We start from the raw sequence: 15,278 nt of genomic DNA on the forward strand, positions 1-15,278 counted from the left end.
AGCCAAATGTATGGGTGGGAGCCGGGGAGTGATACACAAGCAGTTAAGATACATCTTAATCTATTTCTGACTTGTATAGAAGGCTAGTGCTAGAAATCGTTCTTGAGAATAAGGGTGTCAGGGCATATGTCCTATTTGATTCTAGAATTGTATCACTAAAGTTAGTGCTCGGTTTCAGATGTGTCAGTTTCATGTGAGAAAATACACTTCCATGATGCCAGATGGGTACAGAATGTTTTACATAACTATATATTTCGGTTTAAGTTATATTTGTCGATTAGATTCCATGGCTAGTATGTTTCCTTTCACTTTAATCTTCTTAAAACTGAGCTAACCTAATAGGACTTGTTCCTGATAATTCAGTTATATCCTCAGATTTATTTCCGAAGGCAGCTTCAGAAACTTAAAACATGGCTCGCATTCTTGTACACCTGTAAAACTCTTTTGAAAATGATAAACCATTTTCATCAAATAGCCCTGGTATTCACCAGGGTTCACCAAATACCTTACAGTGATATAAAATGAATATAGAATTTAGTTATTATTTGCACAATTCATATATCCAGTTTGACTAGGAATTCTTCCTTTTTTTTTTTGTAGAATTCTACAGTTCCTTGATTTTCTTCAGTTTCATTGTGTTTTATATGCCTTGTTATAATCTGTTACTGTCTAGTAGTCCCATAGATATTTGACTGGTTAGGTCTTCCAGAGCCCTACAATTCCCGAAAATGATCTGATAAGGCATTTTTTCATTTATCTCATTGGTTTTTACTATCTAGTCATTTGATTGAATTAAAGTCTCCATATTCTCCTTAAGCTTTTAAATATCCCCTTAATTTCTCCGTGTGTTCAGCCAACTTGGGAAGGTTATAGCACAATCCCATAATGAATAATTTAGTGGAAAGCTACTCACACCTCTTATTTGACTTGAATAAACTGGTTGAATCTTTTCTCCCTTGTGTAAAGTGTAAGCAAATTATCTATGGCAGGTGTACTCAGTTTTTCCACGTTAGACAGAATTTCTCAGTTTCCTTTTGGTAGGTTTTTATCTCTATTATTAATTCATATGTGCTGGCTAAATAGATAAAACAAAGTGTGGGTTGAAAATCTTATTTCCCACATATATAAAAACATAGTTTATATTTGAGGGAAAACAAAAAACAAAACCTCCTCAGTCTATTTGAGGCAAATGGTAAAATCTGGAAAAGTATTATCTAGACACCATATATTTAACGAGATTGCTAAATTTTCTGTTTTTATAAATATAACCTTCTTTTAGAACTACTAAATTTAGAATTATTGAAAATAATTATTAGTCCGGATTCTTAAAGAATTTAAATATTTGTACCATTTGTTAAGCTTCTGCAGTGTGCTGGATCTGTCCTAGTAGCAACTTCATATATCATCTTTAACTTTGACAACAAATCCACAAAGTAAATATTATCTGCATATCATAGATGAAGAAACCGAAGCTCTAGAGGTTAAGTATCATCGATGTTGTCACACTGCAATGTATGATGCAGTGTATGTGATTCAGTGAAGATTTAAAGCTACATTTCTGAATCCAGAGCTCTTTCCTTTCAACATTTGATGGTTTCTACTGAATTCATGAAGATGAGAAAACTAGCACAGTTAGATTTACTATACCTGTATTCCCTGCTTTTCTAACACCTATTTTAGATAGGTGTTAGGGGTGGGTTGGAGGACTTCAGATTTCAAAATTGATGAATATCTTTTCTTAACAGACTTAATTTTTTTGGACAGTTTTAAACTTAAAGAAAAATAGAGCGTGTGGTACAGAGTTCATATATAGGCCCCTGTTTTCCCATGGTTTCCACTATTATTAACATTTATATTAGTATGGTATATTTATTACAATTGAGCCAGTATTGATGCATTATTATTGACTAAGTCCATAGTGTATTCATATTTCCTTTGTTTTTACCTATTGTTTCACTTCTGTTCCAGGATGCCACCTAGGTTATCATATTACGTTTACTTGTCATGTCTCCTTAGGCTCCACTTGCTGTGACAGTTTCTCAGATTCTCTTTGTTATTGAAGACCTTTACAGTTTTAAGGACTCCTGGTCATTATATATGGTAGGATGTCCCTCTACTGGAATTTGTCTGGTGTTTTTCTCATGATTAGGCCGGGAGGATGGGTTTTGCAGAGGAAGACCACAGAAGTGCCATTTTCATCACATCATATAATCATATCACATCATATCAACATGATTTATGAACATTGATGTTGACCTTGATCAGCTGCCTGAAGTAGTGTTTGTCAGGTTTCTCCACTGTAAAATTACTCCCCTGTACTCCACCCTTTCCGTACTGTGCTCTTTGGAAGGAAGTCACTTACGTGCAGCCTATACTTGAGGAGTGGGAGGTTATGTTCCCCTTCCTTTATTTTTTTAGTTAATTAATTTTTTTAAAGAATTTTTTTGTGGGGGGTGCTTCCCTGGTGGCGCAGTGGTTAAGAATCTGCCTGCCAATGCAGGGGACACGGGTTCGAGCCCTGGTGCAGGAAGATCCCACATGCCGTGGAGCAACTAAGCCCGTGCGCCACTACTGAGCCTGTGCTCTAGAGCCCGTGAGCCACAACTACTGAGCCCGTGTGCCACAACTACTGAAGCCTGTGTGCCTAGAGCCCATGCTCCTTAACAAGAGAAGCCACCACAATGAGAAGCCTGTGCACCGCAGTGAAGAGTAGCCTCCGCTCGCCACAACTAGAGAAAGCCCCACGCGCAGCAACGAAGACCCAATGCAGCCAAAAATAAATAAATAAACAAACAAACAAATAAAATACACAACATTAAAAAAAAGATTTTTTTTTGGATGTGGACCATTTTTAAAGTCTTTATTGAATTTGTTACAGTATTGCTTCTGTTTTTTTATGTTTTTTGGCTGCGAGGCATGTGGCCAGGGGATCAAACCCTCACCCCTGGCATTAGAAGGCAAAGTCTTAACCACTGGACTGCCAGGGAAGTCCCACGTTCCCTTTCCTTTAGACTGTAATATCTACATAATTCATTTGGAATTTTTCTGCATAGGAGATTTGTCTCTTCTCATTTATTAATTTATTCAGTCATTTATTTATATCACTGTGAATGCATGGATATAATTTTATACTTTAGGTTATAATCCAATACAACTTAATTTTGTTACTTAAGTTGTTCTAACTTTGGTCATTGGGAGATTTTTCAGTTGTTCCTTTGACATATCCCCATCAGTTTCTTTTTTAATTAAAAAAAATTTTTTTTACTACTTTCTGGCACTACAGGGTGCTCCAGGCTTATTTGTATATTTTCTGCCTCATTTCTATGTTGACTTAAAGAACGATGCAAACATAAGAGTTGTGAGTGTAAGTTTTATTCAGGGTCTTGCTGAGGACTTTAGCCTGGGAGACAGCCATTGAGCTCTGAGGAAACTGCTCTGAAGAGGTTGGGGAGAAACCAGTTTATATATGATTTTTGGCTAGGAAATATATGCAGTGAAGCATCTATCTTGGTAAGAGATTACTGCTGACCACAAAAAAAAGAGTATCTCAAGTTAATAATTTTAGTGTTTCTGTGTATGGGAAGATGCAGTAATCTGGGGTCATTGAAATTCTTCCTGAGGTATACTTCTAATTATCTACGGGGCTAATTTATCCAAAACACAGAGTGCCTTACGCTGATTTTTTCATCCTGAATTCCTCCAGGGTGCACTGTCAGTCAGCAGCTGCAGTGGGTTATCAACTCACCCTTGTAGAACTGGGTGGTGAGGAACATTCTTTGTTCACCCCCAGAAGCAGCCATTTCTCCAGGGAGCCCTGGTTCCTTTTACTAGCGAGAGGTATTAGAAACCAAGATTGGGGTGCTAGGTGTATTGGTTGCCAGTGCTTATTATTTCTTGTAGACCATCTCAGATGGCAAATCAAGGAAATGCATATGTGCATACTAACCCATGTATATACACATATGTATAAATATTTCCATATGGATCTATATTAGGTTAAACATGAGTTCTTACCTATGTCTCCAGCTCTAGTTAGTATAACTCCTATTTTTAAAGTAATTAAAAAAAACATTTAACAAGTTTATGGCAGTTTTATCCTGTCCCACAACAGACACCCTTTTCTGTTGTTCAGCTTTGTTGTTTAGCTATATTTAGGCGGATTCAGTGTTCACTCCCAGTTGTTTCCTGTAAGGACTTCATTTCTATATCACTTTCATTCTTCCATGGATTATATAGCTTTTTTATACTCAAGTTGCTCCCCTGCCCCCCAGTGTTTATCGATACTGTATTTCCTAAGTTCTTACTCATATGTTTGAAATTTTTTTTAATAAAAATTGATTTCTATCATTGTGATATTCAGAAATTTTATCCATTCACCTTTCATCCTCACACTTTTATTTATTTATTTATTTTTTGGCTGTGTGGCATGTGGGATCTTAGTTCCCTGACCAGGGATCAAACCCATGCCCCCTGCACTGGAAGCATGGAGTCTTAACCACCCTTGGGGAATTCCCTTATAGTACTTCTTTTTGATTTTGGATGGATAATGTGGGCAAAGGAGTGAGGGATAACACTGAGTTGATGATTGAAATATTTTGTTTTCAGTTTTATATGTTTACTCTGCTTCCAGATGACATTTTAAAAAAATTTATAAAGTTTGGCCCCTTTTCAGGTTAGAACACTGGTGGTATTTTTCTTTGCTAATTTTATTTCTACTGTTTAATTCATTGAGATTTGAAAAAGATAGGTTCAGTGAGTCTGTGTTAGTTTGCCATCTTTTCCCTTGACCAACACATGTTTTCTTGAAAGCCCTTTCCACTCTGCTTTACTGCTTCCTCAAATTTACTATTTACATTTAAGTACTATTGCAATATCTAATTGTTATCTTAGCTGTTACCTAGTACAACTCTCAATTTTTCAAGAACTTAATTAGCTATCATTTTCATTAGAAACTGACACGTTGATTTTTTTTTTTTTTTAATACTAATCTGAAACAGAAAGGAGACCACTTGTATTTGCCAGGCTTTTTTCAATAAAATGTTTGGTGCCTAAACATCTTTGTGGAGACTATATTGTTTTTATATGGCTTTTTTGGTGAAGAAAAATGTTTATTAAAGGTGTTTTGTTGATTAGTGACCAATGAAATATAAATCTGTATATTTCCAGGGCAAAGCATAACTTCTCTTCAAATAGTTGTAGACAAGTTTTGTTGTTGAAGAAAGTCCATTCATTTTTTAGTAACAACAGAAAAAGAGTTTAACATTGTAGTGAATTATATACCCTTATTTTAGAAGAATGATAATTTTTGAAAGATCTTAAGATAATCAGTACATAAGCTAACTTTGTAAGCCAAGAAAGCAAACTAATAAGTTTGTGCAGTGATCCATTTGGACCATGGACAGGGGAGTTTGATATAATAATATAACAGCCTGCCAACTTAGACTTACTTTGTAACTCTTAGGTTATTCAGTGTATTAAAGGTTTTAAAAGGGGATCCTTTACAGTATACTTTCCCAAACTCCGTGGGAAAGGGAAATTGCTATGTTGTGTTCAAATCTTGTTAAAATCTTATTGCTATAATTTACAGAAAGAGTAGTATACTGATTCAAAAATTTTTTTATGAGGTGCAAGATGCTTGCTGTATGTGTTTTACAAAGTAAATCAAGGTGGAGGTTAGTAATTAATAGGGAGGTTTTATTGATTTCTAAGCCAGGGTGCTTGACAAAAAGATAGTGCTATGTAATAGACCCTTATTTTATTCCTGATATATTTTGAAGTGCTTTTAAATACATTTGACAGCAGGAGCGTATAAGTGGTGATTAAGGTTACAGAGTCTGGAGCCAGATTGCTCAATTCAAATCCTTGTTTTATCATTTGACAATGTGTGACCTTGGCCAAGTTACTTAAGCCCAGGTTCCTCATCTGTAAAGTGGAGACAACCATGTACCTGTCTCGTGGAATTGTTGTAGGGATTGAATGAATTTATGCATATGAAACTCTGAGAGCCTGGCACAAGAATGTGCTGAATAAGTGATAGTTATGATTTATATCTATTTATATCTCATTTTTAAAAAAGGCACATTGGTTTATTAATGTGCTTTTTTTGGGAGATTGGAGAACCGTTTCTATGCAGCTTATTATGGAATTCTTTTCTTGAAACTAGATCCTGTGCAACTGGGGAGAGTTTACCACCTAATTCAAGGGGTTTGTTTTCAAAGTTTATGAGGAGGCATTAGGTGGTTTGTGGTGAACGCTAGGATGAGGGGCTGGTCAGCTCTTGATAGAGACCACTTTTTAGGAGTGGAGTAGTAGTATTTGGATCTGAGACCCATGGGGATAGCCTCTTTTCCCTATCAGTCAACTAAGAGGACAAACTCATAGTATTTTGTCTGTTTTTATAAGACTTTTCCTCTCTCTTGAAGTTGCTTCTTTTTATCTTCTTACTCAGGAATAGGCTAGGCAGATAATAGGGTGTCCAGCTGCTGCTCTGTCCTGTTTACAAAATATGAAAGTCCTGCCTTTGATGTACTTGGATCCCTACTTCTTTTCACCTTAATGCTCTCTTAAGAACTCAACACCACCCTAAGCCCCCCAAACCATATGAAACTGCGTATCATCTCAGATGAGAACCGAGGGCTACACTTAATTTAAAAACATCCATTTCCACATATGAAGGGAGTAGTGGGGGGGAAAAAAAGGAGAGACATGAAAATTTTTTAAAATTTAAAAATTTTTATTTTTTATACAACAGGTTCTTATTAGTTGTCTGTTTTATACATATTAGTGTATATATGTCAATCCCAATCTCCCAATTCATCCCACCACCACCCCTCTCCGCCACTTCCCCCCTTGGTGTACATACGTTTGTTTGAGACATGAAAATTTGGAAAGTATTTCAAATTATGAGATTACTTAGTACTAAAATTTTGTACATAAGCCTCTGTGTTTAAAATTTTGTATAGTACAGTATTTCTGCAGAGTTTATGGAATTTTTGTTTGTTTAATTGAATTTATTATATTCACATCAACAGCTGGTATTAGAGTAAGCTATAGCATAGAAATAGTTTCTTTGTAATAATGATTTTATTAAATTATTTAAAAAAATAAATTTATTTTTATTTTTGGCTGCATTAGATCTTTGTTGCTGCACGTGGGCTAAGCCGTGAGCGGGGGCTACTCTTCGTTGCGGTGCCTGGGCTTCTCATTGGGTGGCTTCTCTTGTTGCAGAGCACGGGCTCTAGGCGCGCGGGCTTCAGTAGTTGTGGCAGTCAGACTCAGTAGTTGTGCCTCGCGGACTCTAGAGCGCAGGCTCAGTAGTTGTGGCGCACGGGCTTAGTTGCTCCGCGGCATGTGGGATCTTCCTGGACCAGGGCTCGAACCCGTGTCCCCTGCATTGGCAGGCGGATTCTTAACCACTGTGCCACCAGGGAAGCCCAAAACAAAATTTTGTCTTTAATGTTTCTATGCTTTTTGGCATAGATCCTATGATTATGGTTTGTAAAATATTCCCACCTTCTTCTTCATCTGTTTTCTGAGTAGTAGCATGATTTCCTAGAATACTTATTAGCACACTTAATTCAAAAAGACAATATTTGTCTTTGCTATGGTTGCAATGAGATAAAACACTGACGCATTCTGGTTAAAGGTATTATGGACAGTTAATTCCTAGGAAAATTATTTCTATTAAAGCATTGTGTAAGAATAAAACCATAGATATGACTGGTGTCTGTTTTTGTAACTGTAATCTAGAAGTGGTTCTACATTCTACGCCACTTCGGCAAACTTCTTTTAAATATGTTGTAAAACTTTTATTTACCTGGATTCTCTTATCTATCAAATATAAAAATGGCTGTTAGAGAAAATTTATTGGCTAACTAAGTTAAAGTGTTCAGTCGATACGCATCCTTTTACCTTTTCTGCATTGGTTAGTTAAACAAGAATTCCAGTGATGTGTATGTCAGTCTAGAATGTTTCTCACAGTTCTCACCAGGGAAATGTGTGAATTTCACTAAATTAATTGAAAAGTTTTGAATGTCTTTGTGACTTATGATAAATTACTAAAATTGGGGCTTTCTAATGAGTCAAGTTATATATAGGTAGTGTGTAAAAAGTCAATATATTGCTCTGAGGTACAGTTTAATAAGTGTTTAGACATATTTGGCTTAGATGCACTCTGTATTTTAACTCTCTTAAGTGATTTGTAATATTTGATCTATCTTCCCCGTGAGGTTAAGTAGAAGTAAGGCATTTACAATCAATACATTGCTTCTGGGTAGAGCATAACATAAACAGATTTGGTTGTAGTGAAGATTATAAAATATCATTGTAGAAGAAAATATAGACTGTTAAGTGAAAAAACTTAAGCGAGATTTTAGAAAATTGGAATTGGGAGACTCTACATCCATTTGACAAATATCGGCCTTTTTTTTTTTTTTTTTTTTTTTTGGCTTAACCTTAAAGCCATAGCACTGTCCCCAAGACGTGCCTTTATTGTGTTCCCTGTTAGCCAACCATTAAAGTCTGTTTTGAGATCTGTGTTTTCTTTGCTGCGGTTACTTTGGGCAGAGTGGGGCTTGAGAATGTGGATTGAGTATATTTTTTTCCTGCTTCTTTTATTTTGTAATTATTTAACTTCTAACTTCCCTGTTACTACTTTTTTTTTCCCTCCTAGACTCACTGAGTTGGAGTAGTCTTATTCAGAAGCCTCCTTCCTTTATTGTTTTTCCTGATCCGTGTGTTGTACACTGAAACAAGCTTCATTGCTTTATAAATGTTGGTGTTAGGAGAGATCATTTTCCATCTGTCTCATTTTGCAGATAAGCTTCCTGCTAGAAAGTAAGCTGGGTGGAAAGAGAGGCCTTGACTAAATCACTTTGTTTTCCCAGCACCTGGTAGAGTGCTTAACACATAGTAGCCTCTTCAAAATACATGTTGAATGGAAGAAAGGAAATTAGATCCTGAGAAGCTAAGCGAATATATGTGGGGAATGTATAACACATACTATCAAATTAATATTCATTATAAAAGTACTCCAGAAGGCTTTAGAAAGATTAGTTATTAGTAGTAGTATTCATGCAATAGTAAATTGTTAGTCGTATTTTTAAAGAATTTATTATTAGATAACATAACTTGTATTTAGATATGGGTGCTTTTCATTGTATGTAACAAAACACCTAGTCAACAGTGGCTTAAACTAATGAGGATTTATTTTTCTTACATGAGAAGACGTTTGGAGGTAGGGATCTTGCTTACATTGACTTAGCTGCTCAGCAGTGTCAGGGCTGTTCTGTAAGTTTCTTGGCCTTTCCTTCATGATTGCAAGATGGTTGCTCCTGCTCTAGGCATCACCTTTCTGTCTGAGGTGCCACGAAGGGGTATGGATTGACAGCAGCATCTCTCTTTTTACCAGGAAACCAAAAGCCTTCCTGGGACATCTCTATTCATTTTATCAGGAGACCAGAAGCCTTCTTGGAAACCTTGGAGCACAGCAGACTTCCCCTTAAGTGTTATGGCCAAAATTGATTCACATGGCCACCGTTAAGTGGAAGGAAGGCTGAGAAAGTGTAATTTAGCTTTTCCAGCCTCTGGTAGAGATGGGGGAAGGGAGAAAGAGTTTGGAAATAGGTATTGGGTTTGTTAACCAATAGTATCTGCAAAATATATCACTTTGGCTAGCCAAAATCAAAATATAGCCTTCTTCTTATGAATGCATTTTCCATGGAATACAGTTACCACGTTTCTGAGGTAGATGATACCTGTTCTCATCCATGATTGCATCTACCTCTTAGTCCAGGATGTCTGCTTGATGTGTACTTTTCTCCATCAGGTCTGGTTGTAGCTCGTCTTCTGGTGACCTAAAGCTAAAAGAGAAAATCTGTGTTCCTTGTACACCCAGAAAACTTCAGTGGATAAAGGAACAAGATAACTTTAATGAACCCTCCCACTTAGGAAGAAGGGGGAGAATTAAAAACTCAAAGTAGTCCCTGGTCCACAAAAACACCATACTATGGAAGATGCTGAAGACTTCCTGCTCTGGCAGTGGATTAAATTCCTAAGTTAATCCATCTGCTGCCCCTGTTTTATGTTCCCTGGGAGGGTCTACCTCGGTCACAAAAGTCTTGTTTACTGTGGCTATACAAGAAGTCTTAAAATCGGGTAGACTGATTCCTCCTACTTTCTTCTTCCTTTGCAAAAATTGTTTTGGCTATTTTAGGGACTTTCCTTTTCCATATACATTTTGGGATAAGTTTGTCTGTGTCTACCAGAAACCTTACTGGGATTTTGATAGAACTTGCATTAAACTTACAGATCAATTTGGGGAGAATTGACATCTTTACTACACTGAGTCTTTTAATCCATGAACATGGTAAGTCTCTCCAGGGATTCGGTCTACTTTAATTTATTTCAACAAAATTTTATAATTTTCAGCATACATATCTGGTACATATTTTTTTAGATTTACACCAAAGTATTTCATTTTCGTGGAGCACTTGTATAAGTGGTATTCCTTTTGTTGATTTTTTTCACTTGTTAGTTGCTAGTGTATACAAATGGAATTGATTTTTGTTTGTGGATTTTATATTCTGTGATCACGCAGAACTCAATTATTAGTTCTCGGAGTTTCTTTTGTAAATTTCTTGGGATTTTCTACATAGGTAATTGTGTTATCTGCAAAAAGAGACAGGCTTCCTTATGATTTGTTTGTATTTTACTCATTTGTTTGCTTCATTGTGCTGTCGAGACCCTCTAATACTGTGTTGCATTTGAGAGGTGAGATGGGACATCCTTGCCTGGTTTTTGATCTTTCACCTTTAAGTGATATTAGCTATAGAATTTTTGGTAGATATTCTGTATGTGATTGAGGAAAATACTTTCTGTTCCTAGTTTTCTGAGTGTTTTTATCACGAATGAGTGTTGGATCAATTATACATACTTAAAAATACTATGAGGGGGACAAATTACTCTTTTTTAGTTGGAAATATGTTAATGCATGAATAGCAGAATGATAAAGTCTTTTACCTAATACATATAGTGCTTAAGGCACCAAAGACATTTTTACCTGGCTCTGAATCAATTTCACTTATTTCTCCATATTTAAGGACAGATTTATGAATAATTACATGTGAATTTTTTTTCTTTTTGGCTTTCATTTATTTATTTTAACATCTTAATTGGAGTATAATTGCTTTACAATGTTGTGTTAGTTTCTGCTGTATAACAAAGTGAATCAGCTATACGTATACATATATGCCCATATTCCCTCCCTCTTGTGTCTCCCTCCTACCCTCCCTATCCCACCCCTCTATGTGGTCACAAAGCGCAGAGCTGCTCTCCCTGTGCTGTGCGGCTGCTTCCCACTAGCTGTCTGTTTTACATTTGGTAGTATATATATGTCAGTGCCACTCTCACTTCGTCCCAGCTTACCATTCCCCCTCCCCGCTCATGTCCTCAAGTCCATTCTCTTCATCTGCTTCTTTATTCCTGTCCTACCCTTAGGTACTTCAGAACTTTTTTTTTTTTAGATTCCATTTATGTGTGTTAGCATACGGTATTTGTTTTTCTCTTTCTGACTTACTTCATTCTGTATGACAGACTTTAGGTCCATCCATTTCACTAAAAATAACTCAATTTCGTTTCTTTTTATGGCTGAGTAATATTCCATTGTATATATGTGCCACATCTTCTTTATCCATTCATCTGTCGATGGACACTTAGGTTGCTTCCATGTCCTGGCTATTGTAAATAGTGCTGCAGTGAACATTTTGGTACATGACTCTTTTTGAATTATGGTTTTCTCAGGGTATATGCCCAGTAGTGGGATTGTTGGGTCGTACGGTAGTTCTATTTTTAGTTTTTTAAGGAACCTCCATACTGTTCTCCATAGTGGCTGTATTAATTTACATTCCCACCAACAATGCAAGAGGGTTCCCTTTTCTCCACACCCTCTCCAGCATTTGTTGTTTGTAGATTTTCTGTTGATGGCCATTCTGACCAGTGTGAGGTGATAGCTCATTATAGTTTTGATTTGCATTTCTCTAATGATTATTGATGTTGAGCATCCTTTCATGTGTTTGTTGGCAATTTGTATATCTTCTTTGGAGAAATGTCTATTTAGATCTTATGCCCATTTTTGGATTGGGTTGTTTGTTTTTCTGTTTGTTTGTTTTGTTTTTGCAGTACACAGGCCTCTCACTGTTGTGGCCTCTCCCATTGCGGAGCACAGGCTCCGGACGCGCAGGCTCAGTGGCCATGGCTCACGGGCCCAGCCGCTCTGCGACACATGGGATCTTCCTGGACCGGGGCACAAACCCATGTCCCCTGCATCAGCAGGTGGACTCTCAACCACTGTGCCACCAGGGAAGCCCTGGGTTGTTTTTTTGATATGGAGCTGCATGAGCTGCTTGTCGATTTTGGAGATTAATCCTTTGTCAGTTGCTTCATTTGAAAATATTTTCTCGTATTCTGAGGGTTGTGTTTTCGTATTGTTTATGGTTTCCTTTGCTGTGCAAACGCTTTTAAGTTTCATTAGGTCTCATTTGTTTATTTTTGTTTTTACTTCCATTTCTCTAGGAGGTGGGTCAAAAAGGATCTTGCTGTGATTTCTGTCATAGAGTTTTCTGCTTGTGTTTTCCTCTAAGGGTTTTATAGCGTCTGGCCTTACATTTAGGTCTCTAATCCATTTTGAGTTTATTTTGGTGTATGCTGTTAGGGAGTGTTCTAATTTCATTCTTTCACATGTAGCTGTTTTCCCAGCACCACTTATTGAAGAGGCTGTCTTTTCTCCATTGTATATTCTTGCCTCCTTTTTCAAAGATAAGGTGACCATATGTGCATGGGTTTATCTCTGGGCTTTCTATCCTGTTCCATTGATCTATATTTCCGTTCTTATGCCAATACCATACTCTCTTGATTACTGTAGCTTTGTAATATAGTCTGAAGGCAGGGAGCCCGATTCCTCCAGCTCTGTTTTCTCTTTCTCAAGATTACTTTGGCTGTGCCAGGACTTATGTGTTTCCATAAAATTGTGAAATTTTTTGTTCTAGTTTTGTGAAAGATGCCATTGGTAGTTTGATAGGGATTGCATTGAATCTGTAGATTGCTTTGGGTAGTAGAGTCATTTTCACAATGATGATTCTTCCAATCCAAGAACGTGGTATATCTCTCCATCTGTTTGTATCATGTTTAATTTCTTTCATCAGTGCCTTACAGTTTTCTGCATACAGGTCTTTTCTCTCCTTAGGTATGTTTATTCCTAGGTAGTTTATTCTTTTTGTTGCAGTGGTAAACGAGAGTGTTTCCTTAATTTCTCTTTCAGATTTTTCATCATTAGTGTATAAGAATGCAAGAGATTTCTGTGCATTAATTTTGTATCCTGCTACTTTACCAAATTCATTGATTAGCTCTAGTAGTTTTCTGGTAGCATCTTTAGGATTCTCTATGTATAGTATCATGTCATCTGCAAACAGTGACAGCTTTACTTCTTCTTTTCCAATTTGGATTCCTTTTATGTCTTTTTCTTCTCTGATTGCTGTGGCTAGGACTTCCAAGACTATGTTGAATAATAGTGGTGAGAGTGGACATCCTTGTCTTGTTCCTCATCTTAGTGGAAATGCTTTCAGTTTTTCACCATTGAGAATGATGTTTGCTGTGGGTTTGTCGTATATGGCCTTTATTATGTTGAGGTAGTTTCCCTCTGTGCCCATTTTCTGGAGCGTTTTTATCATAAATGGGTGTTGAATTTTGTCAAAAGCTTTTTCTGCATCTATTGAGATGATCATGTGGTTTTTATTCGTCAATTTGTTAATATGGTTTATCACATTGATTGATTTGCGTACATTGAAGCATCCTTGCATCCCTGGGATTAATCCCACTTGATCATGATATATGATCCTTTTAATATGTTGTTGGATTCTATTTGCTAGTATTTTGTTGAGGATTTTTGCATCTATATTCATCAGTGATATTGGTCTGTAATGTTCTTTTTTTGTAGAATCTTTGTCTGGTTTTGGTATCAGGGTGATGGTGGCCTCATAGATAGAGTTTGGGAGTGTTCCTTCCTCTGAAATTTTTTGGAAGAGTTTGAGAAGAATGGGTGTTAGCTCTTCTCTAAATGTTTGACAGAATTCACCTGTGAAGCCATCAGGTCCTGGACTTTTGTTTGTTGGAAGATTTTTAATCACAGTCTCAATTTCAGTGCTTGTGATTGGTCTGTTCATATTTTCTCTTTCTTCCTGGTTCAGTCTTAGAAGGTAATACCTTTGTAAGAATTTGTCCATTTCTTCCAGGTTGTCCATTTTATTGGCATAGAGTTGCTTGTAGTAGTCTCTTAGGATGCTTTGTATTTCTGCGTTGTCTGTTGTAACTTCTCCTTTTTCATTTCTAATTTTATTGATTTGAGTTCTCTCCCTCTTTTTCTTGATGAGTGTAGCTAATGGTTTATCAATTTTGTTTATCTTCTCAAAGAACCAGCTTTTAGTTTGTTGGTCTTTGCTGTTGTTTTCTTTGTTTCTACTTCATTTATTTCTGCTCTGATCTTTATGATTTCTTTCCTTCTGCTAACTTTGGGTTTTGTTTGTTCTTCTTTCTGTAGTTCCTTTAGGTGTAAAGTTAGATTGTTTATTTGAGATTTTCCTTGTTTCTTGAGGTAGACTTGTATAGCTATAAACTTCCCTCTTAGAACTGCTTTTGCTGAGTCCCATAGGTTTTGGATCGTCGTGTTTGCATTGTCATTTGTCTCTAGATATTTTTTGGTTTCCTCAGTGATCTCTTGGTTATTTAGTAACGTATTGTTTAGCCTCCATGTGTTTGTATTTTTTACGTTTTTTTCCCCTGTAATTCATTTCTAATCTCATAGCATTTTGGTCAGAGATGATGCTTGATATGATGTCAGTTTTCTTAAATTTACTGTGGCTTGATTTGTGACCCAAGATGTGATCTACCCTTGAGAATGTTCGGTGCACACTTGAGAAGAAAGTGTAATCTGCTGTTTTTGGATGGAATGTACTATAAATATCAATTAAATCTATCTGTTCTATTGTGTCATTTAAAGCTTCCTTTCCTTATTTATTTTCATTTTTGATGATCTGTCCATTGGTGTAAGAAGGGTGTTAACGTCCCCTACTATGATTGTTTTACTGTCGATTTCCTCTTTTATAGCTGTTAGCAGTTGCCTTATGTATTGAGGTGCTCTTGGGTGCATATATATTTGTAATTCTTATATCTTCTTCTTGGATTGATCCCTTGATTATGTAGTGCCCTTCCTTGTCTCTTGTAACATT

The 15,278-nt window shown here is 36.5% G+C and overlaps 1 protein-coding gene across 4 annotated transcripts in view; it reads left to right on the top strand.

Moving 5' to 3' along the window:
* CDKAL1 (CDK5 regulatory subunit associated protein 1 like 1) overlaps nucleotides 1-15,278 on the top strand; it is a 654,211-nt gene that overhangs the window by 61,919 nt on the left and 577,014 nt on the right. The window lies entirely within an intron of this gene.

Source organism: Delphinus delphis, chromosome 10 (genome assembly GCF_949987515.2).
Source record: "Delphinus delphis chromosome 10, mDelDel1.2, whole genome shotgun sequence".
NCBI classification, from domain to species: Eukaryota; Metazoa; Chordata; class Mammalia; order Artiodactyla; family Delphinidae; genus Delphinus; species Delphinus delphis.